We start from the raw sequence: 19954 nt of genomic DNA on the forward strand, positions 1-19954 counted from the left end.
AGTACCAAGATGAGATTTTACCATTTATCCTTGCATGTTTTCATTCAATCTTTTAGCATACATTCCTTCACCTTTGATTTTAATAAGCCATCAATTATAAGATATGCCATTACTTTATGAGTCACTAATTAAGAAAAAAAACCTTGTGAATTCAAATCTGGCATACATTAACAATAAGCCCATGTAATAAATTAATTGGTTACACAATCCTTTCATTACATTAAGGTTTCTTTCATCTATTCAAAGGAATTTTGTAATTTTTAACTGTATTCAGTTTGCATTCCCTGGCATGGGACTGGTGATCATTTCCCATGTGTATCGATAGTCAAACGTTATCTGCTCGTGGGTATTTTCCTTTCTCAGTGGCCATAAAGCAGCTGGAGGTAGCTTTGCAGGACAATATGGAATAGCTGTCATTTTCCCCCCCGTGAAGATTATTTGTTTCGCTATTACCAATGTGATGCCCCACTGCTTTCTTTCTTTCCCTTTCTTTGAACACAATAACTTCTTGTTTCAGTGCTAAAGCAATTTGTAATCTTTGGAAGATTTAAATGGCAATTAAAATCAACACTTAAAGTGACAACAATGCACACAACTTGACTGAAGTGAGGAAAACATGACCAGCTTTGATGGAGTTCTCGCATGCATAAGCAAGGACAACTGGCTCACACTTATTCCTTAGTCAATGTGACTGCAAGATGTCATTGACTGAAAAATAATGATCCATATTTCAGAGACAGCATAATGTGAAAAAAGATCTTAAACAATATACTGTGATATTTGTTGAATTCCACAACATGCAAGAAACTATGCTGTTAGAAATTATGGAAGGAATGTGCTTGTGGTCAAGACTTGTATAACCAAATCTTCTATGAGAACACAGAAAGTATGGTGGGGTGGAAAAAATATATACTCAACAAATTGAAAGAAGATAAGCTTTGAAGCTGGGGAGACCAACACACACTTGAACAGGAAGATGTCAGTTTCTCTGAAGTTGAAAGAGACATAGAATTTGGATAAGTGAAGATGGTGAGGGAAAGATACTTAAAGCCAAAATCAGATTAGAGCAAAGATTTGGAGATGCAGAAACAGAAAGGATCCTCAAGGGATGACGAGAGGGTTTATCTGGCTGGAGCTTAGCATGAGAGAAGGAATAACTGCAGGTGAGATTGAAATGGACTTTAAAGAGGGAGTATTCTTTAAAGCAGTCTGAGAAATCGAGATAAATCTTGAAGTTTTCTGAGGTCGCTAACATGTTCAGAACTGTTTTTCAGGAAGCCAAACCTGTGCTGCTGACTCATATGAGCCAATATGAAAGTTTGACAGGGTGAGGATGGTGCATATAGATAGTCTCAACTATTTGTAAGCAAGTGGGGAATGGGGAGACAAAGAGAGGATGCTGTTTTCCTCCATCCCTGTCCTCAACTGTCACAGATGGTCTCTCAGTAACGAAAGCAAGTTAGAATGAATCCCTTTCTACTACTCCTGAAAAAATACTACTCCTTGTATGAAAGAATTGCTCCTAAACAGAGAAGAAGTCATACTTCTGGCAGAAGTGGCAAAACTCATAGTCAGATTGGATAGCAGGAGCTTGTGTAAAGGGAAATTAGTCAAAACCAATGGGGTTGATTCTGGTGATTTTTATACTTTCTATAAAAAAGCAAGCCCCACAAATTCCACCATCCCCAAACTACTTCTAATAAAGCAACCACAAAGTGTGCATGGAAAGTAGGATTAACTTGTTCATGTACATAAACTTGTTCATGCACATACTTATAACACATCTCTCAGACTCAAATGGTTCAAACTAAATCAACAAAGCACTACAACCATTTGGAAGCAAAGCAACAAACAGATTAGCAGCTGGAGAAAGTGGAAAGAAGGTTTGAGGTAGTAAAGTGTTCTATCAAAACAATATGAAAATTAATGAGGAACTGAGATCAGATAATGGTTGTAGAAATATGAATGATGGAAGAGATATTTTTAAAAGCCACTATAAGTAGCCCTGCCATATTCAGTAACTTAGCTCTCAGTGCATGTTTCTTTTGTTATGGGTTGAGGTGAAATTGTACGTTATGATAAAACTCATCCAGAATATAGTTGGGCTCTATTTCCCATGAATGCAAAAAAAGTAATTTGGAAATTAAGAAATAGAAGAAAAAGAAGCAATAATGGTTTTCCTTTCCCAGGAGCTTAACATAATGAAAAACTGGTGGGTTATTTGTTGTCCTCAGCAAACACAAACTAGAAGCAGAAAATCCCAAAAGGAAACAAATATAATCACTATGAAATTAATGGACTACTCATACCATTTCTCCATTCTGAAGCATCCAAATAACTTAAGATTTTTTAAAATGGATCTTTATTGGAGTAAAATTGCTTCACAATACTGTTTTACTTTCTGTTGCACAACAAAGCGAACCAGCCATATGCATGTACGTGTCCCCATATCCCCTCCCACTTGAGCCTCCCTTGCCTCCTTCCTATCCGACACCTCTAGGTCATCGTAAAGCACCGAGCTGATCTCCCTGTGCTATGCTGCCACTTCCCAGCAGCCAACTATTTTACCTTCGGTAGTGTATATATGTTGATTTATTCAAATTTCAGGGGACACTAAAATGAAAAGGTGCTCAACTTCATTTGTCATAGGACAGAAAATACTAAGTGTTGACACACATCTGGAGTAACAAGAACTTCCATACAATGCTCACACTCTTTGGAATACTGTAAAGCTATTTTAAAAAAACAACTAAATATATGAATACCATATGATACAACTCCATTCCTAGGTATGTACCCAAGAGAAATGTATATGCTTATAAATGTATAATTTATAACATCTGAAAACTGGATAAATACAGTGCTACAGAAATCATGGTTTACTCACAAAATGACATACTATTTAGCAAAGAGAATGAAAATTACAACTTCATGAAAAAATTTAGATGAGCATCACACAGCATGGAGTAAAAGAAGTCACTGAGAAAAGTATCTATCATACAATTTATATTTAAAAAGTAGGTAAAAAATATTTATGCTGCTGGAAGTCAGGAAATAGCTCTCCTTGAGTCAGCAGTGAGTGGAAGGGGACTTCTGGGTGTTGGTAATGATTTAATTCTTATTTCTATCTGGTTGCACTGGTGTGTTCATTTTGCAAAAATTTAATTTGTATACTTATAGTATGTGCATTTTTCTGTATACATATATCATTTTTCATTAAAAAATTTAAAATTCTAAAATAAAATGTTTTTAGGGCTGTTACAATAGTAAAGTACCCTAAGACTTATTAGGGCTAAAATTAGGGCTAAATATTAGGGCTAAAATTAGATTTCAAACCTTTGGAATTTTTATCTCTAGAACTACCAGGGAGTGTTAAAACAAACATATCTTGGTAGCCATTCCAAACATTCATCTCTTTGTTGAAAATTAATAAGCATGACATGGAAAAACCAAAAATATGGAAAACTGTGTTTAAAGAGAAGCAGAACTGATGAATGGTAGCCTAGGGCCAGGCATATTGGAGACCTGCTGTACACGTTATCTCTTCTTAATAAGGTGAACCTGGGATCTTGCTGGAAGGGAGACAGTCATGAAAGTTGAGCTGACTCGCCAGGTGGCTTTGAATTTAAAATATACTCAAATAAATATCGGAAAGAGAGTGAGTTCACCTATGTCAAGCAACGCTGTGGATTACAAAAAGACAGGTAATGGGGGACAACACAAAAATAAATGATGTTAGAATAGACTGTACTACTAAATTCTGCTTCTCTCATTCAATGATTTAGGAGTCAGAGAGTTTTATTCATTACTTCCAATTGTACCATAGTTAATAAATCGGGGTTAAGATATTCATATGATTTCAATTTATTTGTCAAACTAGTTCTTTATTCAATCTAAAGCATAGAAAATTCTAAATTGTGCATAATTTTGAGTGGAAAGAAAATTATCTGCCACAATAAAAAGGAGTGTACTAGTTATTGTATTTCCAGTAAACTATTTTTTTTTTTGATATGGATGTCCTGTTCCAGAATGTTGAAGTACAGATATAAATACTAGATAAGCACGAGTACTTCACCTGAAACCAAGAGTTAAGCTTTCATCAGTCTTTAACAGATGCTGGCATTCTCAACATCTCTTTGTCCAAGGATGGAGTTAGGACTAATTAACCCATAAATGACTACTTCTCCCTCCCTGCAAGAAACGGAGATTTATAATAAGATTGAAAAAAAGGCAGTACATCCTAATGTTTAAATTTTCCTTCTTTTAGCCCATGAATATACACATAATATAAACATAATTAAAGCAACAAGAAAACAGTCCCGCCTTTTCCAAATAATAAGAGGGAACATTTTGACTATAATGTGAAAAGAGGGACTATTATTGAGCTCAACTCTACAAAATTACTTAATAGAAAATTGTTATTAAAACACAGAGAATTAAAACATCCTTTCGTACCTAGTCAGTAGCAAAGGAGAATAAGTATTTAATAGTTGATTTATAACCTCATTTCACATTTTCCTTTTTACTTGCACCAGTTACTTGAACTATAAGTCCATTTTGTCATAAAGAAATGTGAATATAATCACATCCTAATTACATAGCTTTGGGTTATTTGTACAATTAAGTTATCTGTTACAAAGTTAATAATGCAATTCTCTTTGGTGACCTGATTGATATACTAACATTTATTGTGTACTGCAGTCATTAATTGAGGCATACTTATTGAATGAATACTGAACATTCTAATATATATATTTTTCTCCTCCAAATCACAGTCATTTATAACAATTTTGTTTTTAACCAGTCTCTCAATTTTTAAAGTTCTAAGTAAAAATAGAACAGTTAATGCTAACTCATTTATCTTATTTTATATAAGAACACTTCGACTTCAATGTAAACTAGTCTCCCAAGATTTGGGAGAAAATGTGTCCTTTGTCCTAGATAGGGCCAAGCATGGAAAAGGGGATTAGCAAAAATGTGCCTCAAATACTAATGCCCTTGAAATGTGATACAGAGAAAACTGAAAATAATGGAGGAAAACCACCTTTCTGGTACAAGGTAAAAAAAACCAATTACGTGCACACAAAATTAACGCTAAGCATTCCAACGACTGAGAAAAGTTTGTTACCTTTATTTCTTGTGCTTAGATGCTGTCAGCAGCCATAAATCAAGTTAAGGTTTAGATCACTGTGTGTTAAATTATATTTATGCCCTTGTAAAGCTGTGCAATATTGTGCCTTGTGTAAGAAATCTTTAAACCACATGTTCTACCAAGTAACTGATGATGCTTACTTCCAAAATTCGATCTGGTTGCATTAGATACTTTAAACAAGGACCTTTAAAAGAGTCCATTTTAAAAAGACTATCCTTAAGATGCTTATTTGTATATGTCACCACAGATTTACACCTTCTTGTGATAACTTTGAAACTGTTATCCTATTTCTTCCAATGCCTTTTGATACCTAAGATTTCCATACTTAATTTTAGAACATACTCGGCAAAGTACAACATATTGTGGTAAGAAAAAAAAAAAAACCCTAGCATTGGTAGAACCGGAACTGACATATTAAAGTTGTGACAAGACATGAAATAAAGTTGAAAGATGTAGTAATTATAACATAAAAGTTTTTTTCATCCGAAGTATCCACATAATTGAAGCAAATGTGAATTCTGCTTGTGAGAATTACCTCATTTTTCCACTTCAGTTAGCTGGTATAAAAATAATAATGACATTTTATATCCCCAAGCAATTAATACCTAAGCATAAATAATATACTAGTGTTGATTTTTACGGCCTTCTGTTTAGCACTGAAAATGCATGCCACTTAAATGGTTAAAAAGTATATTAATATAGAGTTGTAGTTATCGTTTTTATTTCTTAAAGTTCAAAATGCATCTTAAACTAATTCATTGTGAGTGTTGAGCACATAACAGCCCACACTGACTATTTCTTCTCTTATACACTTAGCATAAGGAGATTAAGTGAAAACATATATACTCCCCTAGATATTATCTTTCTGGAATTGAATAAGGAAGGGCTTTAAAGCAATCCTTATCCCCTCAAACACAGCAGCATTGTTTGTACAAGCTTACACCCAAGAATATTCCAAGAGTTCCAGCATTTCTGGAATTCTCTTACTTTTTTCATATTTATATTTATTTTATATGCAATTATAACTCAGCAAAAAAGAATTCTGCCTCTTGCTAACTTCACTCACAAAATACTAGTGAAGTTTTTGCAAATGTCAAAACATATTCTTCATTTTTTATGAAGGTAAATCTAAAAAAAAAGGATGATTTTTAATTGGCTATATTCATATCATCAGATTATCACTACATTAAGCAAATAAATGATAAAAATTTATAAAAATGAGACCAAATTCTTTCACTACATCAATGGCATTACTGCCATTCTGGCAAAATGACTACAAACTATTGTTCAAAATATTCTATATATATATCAACATAGCTTTGCCTTAAAATGACATGCCTAGTTTTGAGTGGAAATTTCTTAGAATGAGAAAAAAGGTTGTGTTGGTTTCAATTTTAATTACTTTTCCAGCTTAGCTTAAGATGTTTATTCTTACTTCTTAGAAAACTATTACTTAGATAAACATGGTCCTTTTGGCTTATGGAAAGTATTGTAAAAATTAATAAACAGAAACCTCAATTAAATGGTGTTGGGAGACCAGAAAGAGGAACTCTCATATCCCGTGACAACAGCCAAGCCCAACATGAAGAAAGACTACCCTTTTTTCCTGGCAGGGATTCAGCCAATGAAAAGCCATGGACTCTGTTTACCATAGCCCTCCAACTTCCTTTTCCCCTCTGTAAAATTACCTCCTTCCCTTCCCCTGCAGGGACACACAAGTGGCTCACCATGGTTGCAGACCCTGAATTGTGACTCTCTGCTAATCCCAAACAAACCCACCTTTGCTGGAGAAATAACTGGCAGTCTATTTGTTTCAGGTCAACAGTGTATAGGTTCAACTTGAAACTTTAACTTGACATGAGTGGAAAAGTCTGAGTATAAGAAAATTACATAAAATGTGTGAAAGGAACTCTTGGATTAAGTGACTTATGCAACTTTAATGTATAAGAAAAAATAAATTATTTTTAACCTATATATATACTTCAGAAAAGAAATTGCTATGATTGTTTTCATTGAGCTTGATACCAGATAGTCTCTTATAATGTACCCAATAACAATGAGAGGATATCCTAATTATGGACACTTGGCAAGTTATTTTATGAAAATACATTAGAATTTAATACACAATCCTGAAGCCTCTTTCTCATCTTGCCTGAATTCAGTTCCACAACTTTCCAGTGTTACAGAGGTGAACTGTCCTCATGAAGATAATGCCCTGTGAGCTTAGGCCACAATTTGATAGCAAACTGTTTAAAAGACAAGATGAAAAACTGGAGATATAGCAAAGCAAATTTAATCCACAAAGGCAAAGTAATAAATTCAATCCTAGAGGAGATTTTATAGATATGATGAACAGTGAACAATTAAGAAAACCACTTTTAGGAATTGTTTTTGGTCATTGCTCCTTTTTAATACTGAAAACAAGATGAGGTAGAAACTTAAATGTGTGTTACCATGATGTGCTATCAATCTCTCCTCAGACTATATCCATTAGATAATTTCCCACTCCCCAACAGTAAAACAAATATAAACATCAAAATAATACTTAAAACTCATACAGTTCAGCTCAGTGTTTTTATATTTCTCTCTGTTTTAATATGATGGTTTCATCATTCACTAATGAAATTTAGCATTGAATGAACTGAAAAAGAATTGGAGAGATAGATAGAAAAATATAAATATATGTCTACAATAATAAATGTTTATATTCAACGTAAGAATTAAACATAAGAACATGAGAATAAGTGGTTCTGAGTCAAATAATAACATATTTATAGAGTGTGAGATAAGTATGAGTTATCCTCTTTTTTATAGATATGGATGTTGTATCCCAGAGTTGTTAAGCAACTTTCTCTACATTACATGGGCTCTAAGTGACGAAGCATATATTCAGTCTAGATATGGCTCCAAAGCCTATGTTCTTTCCACCAAGTAGTCTGTTAAATTACATGCCAAATCTTGATTTTCAAAAATTAATAGAAATTTGAAATGAAATATATTTTATTTATGCTTTATTTTGACAAGATTTTATTATAACTATAAATAGTAAACAGTGGACAAAATTATTGGAAAGTATGAAAAATTCATATCTGAGAAATAATCCATTATCTCAAACTGTATCTATGTGGATAAATTCAAGTAGCTAATCAAAAAAATCAATATTTATGTATAATCTACATCTCTATCTATATTTATATCTATACCTCTATCTATATATCTATCTATCCAGTGAATTTAATAAGTATAACTAATCTTCAAACTGTAGCACTATTCACATAATGCAAATTGGAGTATGCAAAGTGAAAACAGAGTAGGGTATGTATGTACTTGTAATGTATGTATGTCTGTGAAAGAGAGCAGAGAGAGAATATGTTAGTATAAGTGTGTAAACATTTTTCTGAAATCTATCCCTCTCTCTATCTCTATTTGAATGTGTTTCTAGTTCTGTAATATACTGATTGTATACTACTGTATACAATCTGTATATAATACTGCATTATATACTGATTGTATACTGTATTACATTGGATGTTTAAACCAATGACAAGTTACTGACTTTGTTCAAACAATTAAGCTGGCTATGGTGCATACAGGAGTATCATAGGCAATATTCTGGTTACATCACAGTGCATTGATATGGTGAAGATGTTCGAAACTCATTATTTTAATGTTAAGTCAATTTTATATATGGAAACCATAAAACTAGTTAGAGTTTTGCAACTTATCAGGCATGTGGATCTATATTTCTTTGTTGTGTGTTGGGATGAGAAAGTACAAGTTGCCAAAGCACAGCAATCATTCACCAATCTCATTGAGAAAAGACAATTTCAATGATAATTTACTTAGACATCTGAAGAGATGTGAGAGATGTTTATAATATTTAGCACTGAATTTATTTATTGTTGATTTTTGTTACTGAGATTTTTACTTTATTAAAAAGAAATATATTTTAGAAAAGAGAGACCAAACTATATATATTAATTGCCTAAAAATATGCTCAAGTATTTCTTCAGAAATTCATTTGGATACATAGTGGGTGGCTCCCCTTTCTTGCTTTGGAAAATTTTAACACTTTGAGATGTGAATTTACGTCTGATTCTTTTTTATTTTTTTATTTTATTTTTTTTCAGGAGTTCCTGAAAATTACCCTGTCTTGATTTGAGACTTTGTTTACTGACAAAAATAATGAAAGGAACAAAATTTGACTCATTACCTTTTTTCTCATGCACAGTGCAAAGTAACTTCACAAACATGTTCACTTTTGTAAAACAAAGTTACTATGTCTTTTAAAATTAATTTTCATAATTAAGGAACTTTAATAAGAATCCAAGGCCACATTTCTCTTTGGATCTAATTAAAACAGTATTTTATACAGTTGTGCCTGAATTTCTTTTCTCAACCAGCTAAACAGAAAAAAAAATTAAATTGCCCCCAATGTGGCTTTGCAAAGAGCTTCAGCAAATTTAATTAACCTACCTTGAGTCTCCTTAAATTCAGTATAAGGCAACATGGATCAGCAGGAAAAAGGGCAAAACCATGAAGTGATCTCTGAAAGCCTGGGGTTCATTTTAATAGAGAAAGTTGACAAATGAAAATAAAAACCTCTGTCTTGCTTTGGAAATGTAAATTAATTCTTTCAAACTGTTAATCACTCAGGTTTCATGGTTCAGAAGTTATGGAAGCCCCTAGAAATGTACGGTCACTTAAGTGATTTGTAAAGGTGAAGGAGTCCTCAAATTATGCACAACGTTTGTACTTAATTATATCAATAGAGCACATCATTTTCCTTGCATTAGCAAGAAAATGACTTCCCCCTTCCTACAAATAACAAGTTCCGACCTTTACTTGTATACCCAACTGAAATGGTACCTCCTTTCAAAATATTCCTTGACAGTCACATACAGCCTTTTGATTTTTCCTCTTCTCTGTATCCCAAAATACTGATTTCTGCTATGTGAAGTATTGCATTGAAATTATTTGTTTACATGTATCTTTGATGGAAAGGCATTGATGGAAAAACTGTTTTTCCCACTTGCATGCCTCATTTTAATTATTTTATTTACTTTTTTTTTTTCCAAAGAAGAGAAACTCACTAAAGTTATCCCACTTAAAGGGGTCTTATTTTAAGGTATCATTTGGGTCCTCAACAGTAATATGGTTCTATGACTGTCTGGGATTGTTTTCTGGATTTCTTGGTCAACAATGAGACTCTGTTTCTACCTCTTGGCATCTGTTTCTGTCTCTGGGAACAGCATATAATGGTGAAGAATAAGTATGAAGTAAGCCAGACAAAAAGGCAAATATCATATGATATCACTTATGATACAAATTAACTTATTTACAAAATAGAAATAGACTCACAGACATAGAAAACAAACTTATGGTTACCAAAGTGGGTAGTGGGGAGGGGGGAGATAAATTAGGAGTTTGAGATTAAAATATACACACTACTATATATAAAATAGATAACCACCAAGGACCTACTGTATAGCATGGGAACTCAGTATCTTGTAATAGCCTATAATGAAAGAGAATATAAAAAAAAGAATACATATATATTTATATATGTAAAATTGAATCACTTTGCTGTACACCCAAACTAACACAACTATATTTCAATGAAAATAAAGTAAAATAAAATGACAAATACGGGGGAAAAAAAGAATAAGTGTGGGACCATGCAGACCTGTTTTTCTGTTAACTCAGTACTAGCATTTATTAGCTGTGTAACCACAAGCAAGTTACTTAAGTATGCTGAGCCCCGGATTTCTCATCTATAAAATGAAGATTAATAATGCCTACTCCTCAGGGTGCTCTGGAGGGTTGGATGTATATGGAGTGTGTGTGTGTTTATTGATATATATTTTTCAATAAATTATAGCCACTGACCACACATCTTTCTCCCTAATGATTCCCAATTGTGAGTATTTGGGAATCTCCTGTAAGTCAACAGATTTTATAGAAAATAATATATTACCGTATGCAGAAAAGGTGGGATACTTTAATTTCAAAAATGACTTATTTTAACACAAATATTTTCTATAGTCAGGGATAGAGTACTCTTTATGCTTGACCAAGAATTTAGATAGTCTCTTTTTCCTTTCTTTAGGCAAGCAATTGTTCTTTTGCCTCCCAACAACCCTCCTCACTCTAAATGTCTGTTCAGCTGGAGAGAATGTTCTTTTTTCTTCACCCATATGTATGAACTATTCAAGTTATTATCTGATAAGGTTACTTTTAAAAATCGCTAAACTTCTGAGGTGGTACACTTAATATTGAAAATACCTTAATATTTATGGGTGAGGGCAGTGAGGTGCTTTTCTAATAAGCACCTTCTGTGATTCTTATGAAGAACCTCAACATGCATGAAGTTGCTTTCTTATGTTTAGTTTTCTTAGGGAAGCTGTAGGATTTATTTGGCAATGATTATGTTTTAGCTTTCTAACTTAGTGAAATTCAATCATTTAAATACAACATTTATTTGTTTTCAATCTGATTATTATTATACTATTAGATTTATTTCAAGCCCAGAAATGTAATATCAACTTGATCTTCTTTTTATAGGAAGGACAGAGATTTGTCCCTGCCAATTCCAGTAGCTCAAATTAATTTCTCGCAGCTGGGAGGGGGAAAGATGTAATGAGAATTTCATTAATTCAGGGTCCACCCAGATCCAAACTACTTGGGAATGAAGGGTGGCAGAGTAGATTTAGATGAGATCTGTAGTCCAAAAGTCAGAATTTGAACTCTGACTTAACGACTAATGACTGGTTTTATGCAATTCATTTAACCTCTGAGACCCTCAATTTTCAAGAACCACTATTACTAGATGATCTAATAATCCCAACTCGAAAAATGCCATGTTATACTCAAACAGTGGCATACTTCATGCAGTTCTGAATTGTATGATTTGTGTGTGCTATATGATGCTTTACAAACAGGCAAATGATACTGTTTTACCTATATGTGAGCTTTGAGTGTTCCAGCCAACATTTAATGCCAATCTTATTTGGATATAATAACACTTTAAAAGGGGGGGGGGAGTCACTTTGAAGAATTACAATTTCTTGAATAGAATGATTACTCACAAGCAAAAACTGGAATTATAAAAGTCATCGTTTCATCAGAAAATTTTAGTTTTTATTTTATTAATTCATTACCTATACTCTCTTATGGGAAAAACAAATAGCCACTTTAAAATCATTAACCTTTGTTAGCATCAATCTATATATTTTTCCTTCACTCTGTCAAAGATTTTGCATAAGAGCACTCCCTTATATATATCACTTGCTCAAAAATCCCTGTCTTGGATTTGCTACTAATAAGGCCAATATAAAGCATTTTTTGCGTTTTCCTTTAGTATTTGCTTGACAATTTTGAAAGTTTTCCAGCATGCCAAAAATTGGAAAGAATTATACAATAATCTAAGTACCCACCACTAGATTCAACAATTAAATGCATGTTTCCATATTTGCTCTCTCCTTCCATCCAGCCATCCATCCATCCAGCCAGCCAGCCACTAATTTATCAATCATCTTGCTAAATCATTTGAAAGTAAGTAGTGTGATACCTCCAGCTCTGTTCTTTCTTAAGATTGCTTTGGCTATTCAGGTTTTTTTGTGTTTCTATACAAATTTTTTATTAATTTTTATTGGAGTATAGTTGTTTTACAATGTTGTGTTAGTTTATACAACTTTTAAAATTGTATAACTTTTAAAATTATTTATTCTAGTTCTGTGAAAAACGTCACTGGTATTTTGAAAGGGATTGCATTGAATCTAGATTGCCTTGGGTAGTATGGTCATTTTAACAATATTAATTCTTTCAAACCATGAACAAGGTGTATCTTTCTATCAGTTTATATCATCTTCAATTTCTTTCATTAGCATCTTATGGTTTTCAGAGTACAGGTATTTTACCTCCTTAGGTAGGTGTATATTCCTAGGCATTTTATTCTTTTTGGTGTGATTATAAATGAGATTGTTTCTTTAATTTCTCTTTCTGATAGTTTTTTTTTAGTGTATTGAAATTCAACAGATTTCTGTATATTAATTTTGCATCCTGAAACCACTGAATTCATTGATGAGCTGTAGTATTTTCCTGATGCTGTCTTAGGATTTTCTATGTATAGCATGTCATCTGCAAACAGTGACAGTTTTACTTCTTCCTTTCTAATTTGGATTCCTTTTTATTTCTTTTTCTTCTCTGGTTGCTGTGGCTAGGACTTCCAATACTATACTGAATAAGATGGGCAAGAGTGGGCATCCGTATCTTGTTCCTGATCTTAGAGGAGATGCTTTCAGGTTTTCACCAGTGAGTACGACATTACCTGTGGGTTTGTTATAAGTGGTCTTTATTATGTTGAGGTATGTTCCCTCTATACCCACTTTCTGGAGAGTTTCTACCATAAATGGATGTTGAATTTTGTTAAAAGCTTTTTCTGCATCTATTGAGATGAACATACATTTTTTATTCTTCAATTTGTTAATGTGATGTACTACACTGATTGATTTGCAGGTATTGAACCATGCTTGCATCCCTGGGTTAAATCCACTTGATCATGTTATATGATTCTTTCGATGTATTGTTAGACTTGGTTTGCTAATATTTTGTTGAGGATTTTTGCATCTATGTTCATCAGTGATATTGGCCTGTAATCTTTCTTTTTGTGATATTTTTGTCTGGTTTTAGTATCAGGGCGATGCTGGCCTCATAGAAGGAGTTCCAAAGTGTTCCTTCCTCTTCAAATTTTTGGAATAATTTGAGAAGGATAATAGTTTAGGACACGTTATAGAAGCTTAATTTTTGGAGTTTCCTATCCAGAATAAGAAATAATGAAGGAAGGTATGGCTTCAAACCAAGCCCTGGCACATACTCAACTTTCATCTATTTATGTCAAAAAGGTACATCTTCACAACTCTGTCATAATGAGCTGTGGCAGTCATGGGAACATTTACAGCTCTTGTTTTCATTTTATTCAAAATATACACATGAGCTATTGACATTTGGTGGCTGTGTCAAATGCTTAAGAACGGGGTAAAGAGGAAGCATCAAAGAGTTTCGAGTCTAAGGGTGGGGAGAAGAGAGGGAAATCAGCAAAATATGCTTATGCAGATGCTGTGGGAAGTTCATCATTTGGATTTCAGTTTTCATACATGGGTGTATATACAAGTACTGACATTTATGAAATAATAGGAATTAATCCAATTACAAATAAAATTAGGGAATTCTAACCGTGTTTACTAATTGTTGGATATAGAAATTATTCCAGCATTTTCATCTCACTTTCCTGTAAGACTCTTGCTTATCCCTTTCTCCTTCCTGAATAGGGAAAATATCAATTTTCTATACTCTTTCTCCAAATTTTCTGAGTTGAAATTAATACCTTTGGTTATGTGATAATTTAGAAAGTTGAAAATATCAATACTGTAAATTCATAATTAATTAGTAATTAATAACTTCAATCATTAACTGAGAGCAAGTTTTGGTTTCAGCATCACCTAACAAATCTGTGGACATGCTTGACATTGCTGTACAATCATTTGGGGATTAAAAAAAAAGAAGACATTGACTAAACCCATAGAGAATACATTTCTAAAACATAAGTAATCTAGCCTTCAGAAAACAACATATTCCTATTAGAGTCCAATAGAAGTCAACAATTTCAACAGATTAGTTCTCTCTACTGCTGTAGGAAACGCAAGGGACAATATGTTTATCACCCTTTTTTTCTCTAGGAATTCGGCATACAATGTCCTAGATACTAACCTATTTTCATGTTTCCCTTGCAGTGTACGATTTATTCACAATTTGTACTATCAACCAGAATAGTTATATCATTTTTCAGAATTTTTCCTGATATTTCTTATCTTTCCTTTAATGGCTGATTCCTTTACAGTATCTTAAACTTTTTTTTTTTTTTTGGTTGACATGGTGGTGTTGAACTACTGCAATCTCAGCAGTGCCTCAGTTAATGATACCCTTCAGCTCAAAAATACTTCATTTCTCTCCTAATCCTTTACTTGGAATTGCATGTTTTTAGTCCCCAAGCCTCTTAGGCAAGAGAAGGAAAAATGCTGTTGTCAACAGTGCATTTCAAACATAAGGGTTAGAGAGAGAGGAAGAGCTGCACATTTAGAACAAGATGCCATCATATAACACAATAAATGTAAACATTTATATCTCCTCCTCCCTCCCCCAAAATCATAATACAGGTAGGTAAGATAGAAAAGCACACCAAACGAAACAGCACTAACATATCTCAGCTACAAAAGTAAAACACTACCTTTGATGTGAATATTTGTGTGCAGTGATTTCACTCATAGACACATGGAATTAGTGCTGTAAGAATGTCCTCACATATACATGCTGACCGTTACCTTGCATTTGTGTGACATGATTTGGCAGCATGACTATATCTATAATTTCTCTTATATCTAAATAATATTTTTGATATTTGTAAATAGTTCTGGTGATGTTATTAATTTCTGTTATAGTCTATCATCAGTTGAAACTAACAAAAAATACAAATATTTCTTAGACACTACCAACTGAAATTATGAATTTATGAGATCTCAAGCTGAATTACTAATAATAAAGCAACATATCTTGGTTGGTACCTATACAAATGTAAAATACTTTAAGTTGTGAAGATTTTAAGACTAGTCTTCTCTATGCAAAGATGAAATCCTAACTAAATTTATATTTACTGGTCAATTTAAAATTTAAAATCAACTGTAGAAAATAACCTCTTTATTAAAAGAAGGAGAAAATTAATATATTGAACATGTTTTATGGATAATCAATATACAGTATATCAGAAAACCCCTTCCAGCAGATCAAAAGGCAAGTATAGAGATGTTTTTATAAAGACAGATTGGAGTTCATGTGTGTTCCAATGTATTGTCTCTAATTTTTAATGGAATGATTTAGAATTCTAAAGGAAGGAGAGCTCCACTTAAAACTGACAACAATAATGTTTTCAAACAAATATTGCATATTTGCCTTGCATCAGTGTAGGACTAAGCATCTTACATCTATTATTTCATTGCATGCTCTCATAAGTGTCTGAAAATGTATGAGAATCAGAATAATATTTTACATTACTTACTTGAATCTAGCAAAACAATTTCCCTTTTTATTCAATTGCTTTTCTCAAAAGGCTTGAGACAAAAGTCAGAAGTGATGATTTATGCTAATTTCATCATTGAGTACAGCTGAGACTGAGAAATACTTTAATGAATAAAATGTCAAAAGTGTATTATTTGGCCTGACATATTTGAATTTAGAGTCTATGTGCACTGAATTATTTAGATTGGCCTGACATATTTGAATTTAGAGTCTATGTACACTAAATTATTTAGATAATTTCAAGATTCTATTTCATATCTTGCCTAGCAATAAAAAATATTTGATAACAATGTTGACCATCATGTGATCAACACAGTGGGAGGTCTTATGTGGTGAGTATTGAGGCTCGTAATTAAAACAAAGTATGTCAGACTTACTTCCAAATCCTTGCAATAATTTAACATTCCAACTTTGTATTTCTACATTTCATGATAATGCACTAAGTATACTTTCCTTCAAATGTTTCCTTTTACATAAATATTTTGTGGAACAGCATAATTTCTCCCATTTTTTCTAAGTCTTCTGGTATTTGGAGAAAATTCTATTTATATAAAATTTATTTCAGTAGTTATTAAATGGAATACCTGCGATATGAGAAATACATGTTTCAGGACTGAGAAGATAATTAGGACAAGCCAGCTATCCATAAGGATTATAAAACAGTGATCAACCCTGTTTAGAGGAAAATAAAGAATTCTGTCCATATTGTGAGGATTGGTGTTTCTAGGAGTATGCATTTCACAGATATCCTTATTAGCTCTGCATTTTTCTTTCATGTGTGCATAATTGTACAACACAGTCTTACAATCATGCATTTAAAAAATATAGCCCTTTATAAAGTTTTCAATCTAGTAAGTCAGACCAACAGAAGTCCCAGCACTGCTTAAAGAGGCAGTCATAAATCTCAAATTTAAAGTCTTTATTTTATTACCCCAATGGAATAAAACTAGAACGGGAAAATAAAATCATTTCCTCAAGTTCCACAGAGGTGTGATGCACAGCATTTCGGAAGTTCTATGAGGTCTTCCAAAGCCAAGTGTAATTAAATGTAGAAAGCTGGAGATTGCTCTATGAAAAAAAAATGGGACAACTTGCATGTTCTTATTAAAATCATAAAGTTTACCTCTAACCTGTATCCTTTAGGTGGCAAAATTATTATGACTTTCATGCACTACATGTTCTTCTTCCTGATAACTTTTCAAATTTTGAGATGCTAGGACAAATTATCTTTACTGACTAAGCAGATATTCTGAGATGATTTTGTAAAGGTCCAGCAGTAAAGGCTCATATGAGCCACACCTAGAATGAAACTGTTTTTTTCAAGTCTAGTTGTGCCCGGTGGGCTAGCATATTATATCATATAGACCATGACTAGAGGATTAAAACAAGTGTGTTGAGCAATAGAAAGTAGTATAAACACCCATGAACTGAAAAGCACTTTCTCACAAAAACATTTTACCTAATACAGAAAAAGAAATAAAAGAAAACACATTAGCTTTCAGCCACTGTGGTGCCTTGTGAAAACATAGCTGGCTCAATGTTAATTTAAACCTAATTTTATTGTCAATGTTACAAATATACAAAAATTATGACTGAATTTGTATTAAATGAATAGAAACCAGGGCCACAAATACAAGTGGGGAATTTACAGAATACAGTTGTTGCCAAAATATACATAAAGAGTAGAATGCTTATATTTCGAGCAAAGAAAAGAAGGGTAACATATAAAAAAAATCAACTCAAAATGGATTCACGAGATAAGCCTAAGACTTGAAACTGTAAAACTCCTAGAAGAAAAAAGAGGCAAGGTCTCCTTGACATTGTTCTTGGCAGTGATTGTTTTGAATGACAATAAAAGCACATGCAGCAGAAGCAAAAATAAACAAGTAGGACTATATCAAGCCTAGAAGTTTTTGCACAGGAAACAATCAACAAAATAAAAAGGCAACCAAAGGAACGAGAGAAAATATTTACAAACTGTATGTACAATAAGACGTTAATATCCAAAATATAAAAGGAACTCATAACACTCAATGGCAAAAGAACAAATAACCCAATTACAAAATGAGCAAAGGACCTGAATAGACATTTTTCTAAAGAGGGCATACAGATGGCCAACAGGTATATAAAAAGATGCTCATTATCACTAATCATCAGGGAAATGCAAATTATAACCACAATGAGATATCACCTCACATCTCTTAGGATGGATATGTATCAAAATATCAAAGATAGCAAATGTTGAGGATGAGGAGAAAAGGGAAGCCTTATATACTGCTGGTGGGATTATAAACTGGTACAGCCATTATGGCAAACTGTATGGAAGTTCCTCAAAAAAATTAAAACTATAACTACCATATGATTCAGCAATACTACTTCTCAGGGTATATTCAAAGGAAAAATAAAATCACGATCTCAAAGAAATACGTGCATTCACATATTCATTGCAGCATCATTCACAGTACCCAAGATGTGGAAATAACCTAAGTGTCCCTTGACAGATGAATGGATAAAGAAAATGGGAGGTATGTGTATACATACACACACACACACACACACACACACACACACAGACACACATATGTATATACCTATAATGGAATATTATTCAGTCTTAAAAAGAAGGAAATCCTGCCATTTGCAATAACATGAATGGAGATTGAGGACATTATGCTAAGTGAAATAAGCCAGACACAGAAAGACAAATACTGCATGATCTTACTTACATGCGGAATATAAAAAAGTCAAACTCATAGCAACAGAGAGTAAATGGTGGTTATCAGAGACAGTGGGCAGGGAGGAATAGGTGGAATAGAAGGGATATTTTAGGCAAACTATTCTGTATAATACTATAATGGTAGAAACATGACAATATATATATCAAAACCCATAGAACTGTAGAACACAAAGAGTAAACCACAGACTTTAGTTAATAATAATGTTTTAATATTGGTTCATCAATATTGAACATAAGATTTTGCACAGCAAGAAAAAGAAACAAAACAAAAAGGCAACATATGAACTTGGAGAAAATATTTGCAAATGATGAAACTGACAAAGGCTTAATTTTCAAAATATACAAAAAGCTCATACAACTCAATAACAAAAAGAAACCACCCAATTGAAAAATGTGCAGAATACCTAAATACACATTCCTCCAAAGAAGACAAACAGATGGCAAATAGGCACATGAAAAGATGCTCATCATCACTAATTATTAGAGAAACACAAACTCAAACTACAATGAGGTACCATCTCATACCAGTCAGAATGGCCACCATTAAAAAGTCTACAAGTAATAAATGTTGGAGAAGGTGTGTAGAAAAGGGAACCCTCTTACACTGTTGGTGAGAATGTAAATTGGCGCAGCCACAGTGGAGAACAGTATGGAGGCTCCTTGTAAAACTAAAAATAGTTACCATATAATCCAGCAATCCCAATCCTGGGCATAGACCCAGACAAAACTATAATTCAAAAAGTTACATGCACCTCTATGTTCATAGCAGCACTATTTACAATAGCCAAGACATGGAACAACCTAAATGTCCACCAACAGATGAATGGATAAAGATGTGGTACATATATCCAATGGAATATTACTCAGCCATGAAAAAGAATGAAATAATGCCATTTGCATCAACACGGGTAGACCTAGAGATTATCATACTAAGC

At 33.0% G+C, this 19954-nt stretch overlaps 1 pseudogene; it reads left to right on the forward strand.

Moving 5' to 3' along the window:
* Window positions 1–1108: 1108 nt before the first annotated feature.
* LOC136132489 (serine/threonine-protein phosphatase 2A 56 kDa regulatory subunit gamma isoform-like) overlaps window positions 1109–19954 on the forward strand; it is an 80095-nt pseudogene continuing 61249 nt past the window's right edge.

Source organism: Phocoena phocoena, chromosome 13 (assembly GCF_963924675.1).
Source record: "Phocoena phocoena chromosome 13, mPhoPho1.1, whole genome shotgun sequence".
Taxonomy (NCBI): Eukaryota; Metazoa; Chordata; class Mammalia; order Artiodactyla; family Phocoenidae; genus Phocoena; species Phocoena phocoena.